The sequence below is a fragment of the Papaver somniferum genome, unplaced genomic scaffold (genome assembly GCF_003573695.1).
Source record: "Papaver somniferum cultivar HN1 unplaced genomic scaffold, ASM357369v1 unplaced-scaffold_125, whole genome shotgun sequence".
NCBI classification, from domain to species: domain Eukaryota; kingdom Viridiplantae; phylum Streptophyta; class Magnoliopsida; order Ranunculales; family Papaveraceae; genus Papaver; species Papaver somniferum.
In genome coordinates, this window is record NW_020621603.1 from 1,282,972 (window position 1) to 1,289,991 (window position 7,020).

Here is a 7,020-nt window from a genome sequence, read left to right on the forward strand (position 1 = left end):
GATCAACATGATCTCATGCTCCACACTCCTCTTTGGCGGTAATCCCGTGACATCCGAAAATAAATCCTTATACTTCAACTTCAACCTTTCTAGGTCATCTTCTTGTTGTGCAGACAAGGATGCCAAACAAATTCTACTCGGATTCTCCTCAAGAGAACGGATCACAAGGAGAATGAACTTTGTGCTAGCATTCACCAACCGCTTAGCCTGAGTGGCTGTGATTAAGCTTGCTCCCTCAAGAGAAGAATCTATAGCTCGAATCACAAAACTTTCCCCATCTTTGGTAAAGGTATACTTGTGTTACCTCATGTGTAGAGTTGCATCTCTATCCCATAGGTAAGGACTACCTAGTGCTACCTGGAAGACATCCAAAGGAACTACGCCGCATGTAACTTCGTCAATGTATGACTCATCTAGAGCAAATTTGAACGTGCACTGCTGTGAGACTTGTAAGCCTCCTTCCTTTTGAAGCCATCCTAAAGAGTATGGTCTTGGATGTTTGATAGTCTTCAATCCTAACTTCTGCACCAAAGAGTTTGAAAGTAAGTTCTTCTGACTTCCTGGGTCAATAACAACATTAACTAGTGATGTTTTGACTTGCGTCTTCACTGTGAAGAGTCTCTCCGTAAGATCATCTTTTGAAGGTCTTTCTTTTGCCCCTGTCATAAGAGAAATCTTTGAATTGGGTTCCGTTAGTCCGTGGACTTCTTTTGGAATTCGAGCGACTAGTGCTGCCTTCTTAGCTTCTTTCCTATGCAACCCTTTAGGCTTTAGATGAGGGTTCTTAACCCAACACTTGTCGACTACGTGACATGTTTGCTTGCAATGAGTGCAAGTCAAACTTTCCTTGTCACTAGACTTCCCTTCTTATTTTATCCTTTCACCTCCTTTCACAGTGTTACCTCCAGATTTCACCTTAGTATTTCCCTTTGAATCAGATTTCTTAAGCCTGCCTTCAATGGCATTAGCTTTTATACTTGCTTCGGAGATAGTATCCACCGAAAACATCTTCAACTCCTTCCGTATATACTCATGGAACCCGGAAATACACTTCATATATATAGCATGATCTTCCAAGTCTAAATCCAAAACCGTAGCTTGATTCTGAAATTCCGAAGTATATTCTTGCACGGTTTGGTTGTAAGTTTGCTTCAAGTTGTACCACTTGAACCATCTCTCCTCAAGGTAGCCAACCGGATAAAACTGTTTCCTTAAAACTTCCTTGAATCTTTTCCACGACAATGCTCCCTTACCTAGTTTTTGTCTTTAATAAGCTTTCCACCAGGTTAGAGCATGCTTTTGTAGCTTCAATGCCGCGAAAGCAATCTTTTCCTTTGAACCATATTCAAAGAAAGAAAAATACGTCTCTAGACGTTCAATCCAGTCATCCAATTTTTCTACATCGACACTTCCATCGTAAAGTGGAATATCAACACGAAAATCAATTTTCAGACTCTTACCATGAGGTTTAGTTGATGTAGAACTTTTAAGAAAATCACTCTTCTTCTTCTTCTTCTTCTTCCTCATCCTCTTCTTCCGAAGCTACATGTGAAGGTATAATCTTTTTCTTCGCCTTCGGATTGGGTGTATGAGAACGAATACATTCAGTCAATTCTGCAAGGTAGTTTGAATCGACTTCATGTCTGTTTGCAGCGTAACCACCTTTTCTTCCATAGTTTGTGGTTCGCTTTGCTTAGGATCATCATCTGACTTTGTCATCCTTGATCCCCTTGTTTTCTTAACGTCTTCTATCTTCTCGAGTACCTCACCAAGCTTTATGTAGAGATATCTAGTGAAAACCATAAACCATAGGGATTTACCCTAGAAACTAACCTTGCTCGTGATGCCAACTTGGTACCTATGATCTCTGTACCTTGGTATCTATTACTATAAAGGCGGAATTCAAAATAATAATAGACGAGAAACTTATAAGAACACATAACACAAAGTAATAATTCGAAGAAATATATCTTCTCTAGATTATGAACAAGAAAATGATTATAATTCTCTCTTTGTTACGCTCACAATCTTCTCTAACAGTGGATTAACCTTGAACTGTTTGCTAAGCTTGCACAAGAATTGTCGCAAGCTTTCTCTAGGTTTTCTATACTTAATATCCGTGTGTCCTTAGCTGTTAGCCAAATCCCTCTATTTATATCCTTCATTGTACTCAGCCGACCAAGGACTTCTATTAGGAATCTATTTCCTAAACTAAGAGTATTGCCTAAAACAAAACTCTTCCCTAACTAGGAATTCTTCCTAAACAAGGATTCCTTCCTAGAATAGGATTCTTCCCTCAACTTAGCTTGAGGTTAACTAAGTTCCCTAAAGGAGTACGGATACACCTGTATCACCAGTGCGGGGTGAATCTGTCTTAAGGATAAATGATATAATCCTTGCCTCGACTTTAGTTTGTCTAATTGGGTTTGCATCCTTCTGCCATGTTCTTATTCTTATTGCAGTTCATACACAAGATTGCTAACAAAATCTTAATTATGACTTCTCCACTAACCACCAATTTCACACTAAATATACTAATAAAATCAAACTCCTCCTCATTGAATATAACCCGTATTTCCAATTTCAAACTAATTTTACAACTTAAACCCATTACCAAGTTCAGTTACTCCAATTCCAAAATTGAACAAAATCCTATTGATCAGACTAACACCTATCTTACCAAGAAATTTCTTATTACAAATTATTTTCATTTGCAATAGCGGCGGCATGACCTAACACACTCGGTCTTATAATCATCACATCAGAGAAAAGAAAGAGGCATAGATTGAAAATTCACTTACCTTGTTTGGATACTCTTTAATGAAATCCTCAGCTCTTCTGAAAACAAGTGATTTGTTCTTTTTGGTCATTTCCTTTCTGAGTTCCGCCTGTTCTCTCCTTCTAGTCACCCAGTCGTCACTGCTTTTTCTCTTCTTAAGAACTATCTCAGGGATATAGTTAAGAGATTTTGGTGCTTCTTCTACTTCTGCCATTGTTTGTGGGTGAAAACCGTTTCTGCTGATTTTGGTAATTTCGGGTGTGTGGATGAGAAACGAATCTAAACCCTAAACAATGCACTGCACGAGAGTACTTTTTATTCGAGAGATCAATCTGTACAATCCTGTCCTAAACCAAGAAATGGTCGTTCCAGGCTTGCTTCGGTCACAAAGTGAAGGAGAAGGGTTGGTTTTAAGGAGGGAAGCGAAGAGCGTGTTGAGACCAGAATAGTTGATTCTGAAGGTGTGGTTGTTTATGACTTGTATCTGAAAGTGGAACTGGCTAGCATAATGGAAAGCTACCAGGTGATTTCTAGATACTGTTTTGTTGTCGACCAAAACTTGTCATTTGGTGGAAATAGGTGAGACCTATTTATACATGTCATAGTGAAATGTACCCTGGTCTCGTAGGAAGTGGAAACGATTGAGTGGTGGAAGAAAAGAGTAACGGGTAACTGTCAGACGTTATGCTTCCATGATGAGAGAAGTGAATTCGTGTAACCGCCAGTCATTATGCTTCCATGATGAAGGAAATGGATTGTTTACACCGTTACTTTTCACCACCACTAATTATCCCACTTCATGAAACTTTCTTGTAACGGCACATTGCACGCCGCACGCTGTAAACCGCCAGACCAATACCCTGATGAGCATCCCCCACTTTGTGACATATTTTGATGTCTCGATTGTTTTCTTGGAAAACATGTAGCACTTTGCTAGTGTGGCAAGTTAAAATCGAGAGGTTTACCGCAGGTAAATAGCATGTGATGCTAGGCTCGTTTTGGCCAATCGCCTAAAACTTGTCGCGAGCTTACCGGTTTGGTGGCGAACTTCGATGGCCGAGATCGCATCTTATGAATAAGGGTAGCCGTTGATTGTGGGTACCTTGTGTTGGCGCCTGACAATGGCGCAGTGGCATTGCGGCATGACTTGTGCATGCCAGTGGCACGATGGTGAAAGTGGCGCCTGGCGTAGCCATGGTCGCTGGGTTTAGGCGGTTGGTCGCCTAAGATTTGCGACAAGTCCATCAGTTCGGTGGCAAACTTGGATGGCTGAGATTGCATCTCATGAAGAGGATGGCCATTGATTATGGCCACATATTGTTGTATAGCGAAGTGGCGTCAGCCACATGCTAATGGCATGCCAGTGGCGTAGCCATGGCATAACGGCATGCCAATGGCGTAGCCGCGACATAGTGGAATGCTAATGGCATAGCCGTGGCATAACGACATGCTAGTAATCGCAGCATAGTGGTATGCCAGTGATGTTGCGGCATGGACAAAGCTAAAAATTGGCTTCGTGGCCAAATTTAGGATTTGGCGCCGTGGAAGAATTCGGGCTTGGCGTGGCCAAGGCTCAGTGGAAGAATTAGGGCTTGGCGCGGCCAAGTCTCCGTGGAATAATTCGTCGTAGAAGAATTAGGGCTTGGCGTGGCCAAGGCGCCGTGGAAGAATTCGCCGTGGAAGAATTAGAGTTTGGCGTGGCCAAAACTTGGCGTCGTGGAGTCGGACCCACATGTGGCAACATTGGCCCTGTTTCCACGCAAATCCCTTTGCTCTGGGAAACGTTATTTGGCTTTGGTAGCAATTTTCCCAAATTAGGTTTTGGCATGTCGAAACCCTAATTAGTGCACGTGGCATGCGGCTGCAGCATGGCGCTACTTTTGTGCAAATGGCGCCATGGATATGCCAAAGGAACTATGGCAAGGCCATAGTGTGGAAACGGCCACAAGATGAAGAATTGCCGTGGGTGGCTATTTATGGCAGGTTGCCACGAAGTGGCATGTTTGCGAGGTAGCATGTTGCGAAGTTGCTGCGGTAGAGTGGCATGTTAGCATGCCGACCAATATGTTGTTGTGGTAGGGCGCGTTTGGCTTGTCAGTTTAGCATGGTAGCGCGGCAGAGTGCGTTTGGCCTTTAATGTATGGTGACAAGTTTAAAGCAACTTGATTGGCCACAAAAGGGGGTCGGCCAAACATAAGGCGCGACCACACTTCTGGTGAGAGTGTGGCGGCTTTAGAGCGGCCTGATTTGTCGAGGGAAATAGGGCCGGTTTAGGATGGGGTGTGGCCAGTGGCACCAGCTGGCCTAAGACATGGCCACACCTCTCTTTGATGTTGCGGCTCCCTGTTTTTCTTATTCTTGGCGAGGTTGCTCCTTCCAATCCATGGTGGATTAATTGCTTAGTTTGTTTAGGCTTGATTTTTACAAGCAAGGTATGGTATATTACGCGAGGCGCGAAACCCTAACTTCTTCAAGTTAGTCAGGACGATTGATTGAATTCTATGTGTTGACACAGAACTCTTTTAAGTTTATTTCCAGAGAGCAACACGCTTTTCTGATTGAATACCTTATGCAAAGATCTTATCCTTGATATTTGGAGATTCGTGCTACTCTGCTGCGAGTGAACACAAATCGTCATGCCATATCAACATTAAGAGTTCAGTCGGAGAACATAGCATAGAAGGCATTCAGAAGAACTTATATTAAGTGAATATACGCGAGGCGCCGAAATTTACAGAACATCTGGGATGGTTGCTACGTTCGGCAGTATGGATAAATTTCATGTAAGTATATTGAGAGGCTCAATAAATTTGCCAGTGGAGAGGTTAGCACACGTGGCTCTGTTTCCTTGCAGAGTGACGTCACATCAGATGCAAGGTTTTACGATTTTAACCCCAAGCTAAAAACCACCATCAACATTAAGTCCCCTGCTTAGCTCGGAACAGTAGCATTGTTGCGGGGTAAGCATGAGACGGTGACAGACGAGGATAAAATCGAAACAACAAGCCACGAAGAGATTTTCAGGAAGATTTGGCTAACCTTTAGCGGAAGGCATGAGGAATCCGTGATCCTTGCATTGGCCTTTGCGTAAATTCGTCTTGGTCGTGGGACGTTGGCTTCAACACTGCATCTTTGACTACTGATTGGCAGACGAGGCATTGCAACTTGGTCCACGAAACGGTGAACGGTGTTAGTTGGCTAGGTCACAGAACGTATGGAGATGGCGCTTCTTTGAACGACTAAGATGGTGCTTCCTTGGCTGGTGGAGATGGCGCTGCTTCGAACGTCTAAGATGGCGCTTCCTTGGCTGGTAGAAATACCGCTGCTTCGAACGGCTAAGATGGCGCTTCCTTGGCTGGTGGAGATGGCGCTGCTTCGAACGACTAACATGGCACCGCTTTGGCTGGCTACGGAAAGGTAGATGGCGCGACTAGCTTGCAAGGGCCAAAAGCGAGGCTAGATTGGAAGGGACAATGGCGTGACTAGCTTGGAAGGGCCAATGGCGTGACTAGCTTGGAAGGGCCAATGGAGTGTCTAGCTTGGAAGGGAGAATGGCGTGACTATCTTGGAAAGGCCAATGGCGTGGCTAGATTGGAAGGGCCAATGGCGTGGATATCTTGGAAGGGCCAATGACGTGGCTAGCTTGGTAGGGACAATGGCGTGGCTAGCTTAGAAGGGTCGATGGCGAGGCTAGCTTGGACGCAGAATGTATGGCATTGTCTTGGCCACAGACTGTTGGTGCTGGCGTGGGGCTTGGATGCGACGTGGAGATCAAACCCTAATTATCCCGTATAAACAAATATCTAATCCAGCTGCTATCACACATTTTAAGTCTTAATTCACGGCTGGTAAAAGGATCTTCTTTCTCAGGCTTCATCAATACGCTGAATATAAGAGGTGATCTTGAATCCTTCGTTCATACAGATCATCATAAATCCGCGTCCACCCTCTTCACATGTATTGTTTCGTGTTTCTTCTCTTAGTTCCCATTTTGTCTTTCTCATCATGTAGATCGTTGGTGCAAACATGGTAAATTTTTTTTGTAGCATATAATGGGATCTTCTAGTGACGATCATAACTCTGACTCTTCGGAGAGAAGTTTTGAAGACGACAAAACCCAGTTTTCTTCTCATGAGGAGGTGCTAGACAGAATTGATTCCCTGTTCCGTGAAGCTGACAAGATTATACAAGGCATGTCTCTCGCCCATTTACGCAGAGTGCAGATATGAGTTCAGACTTTC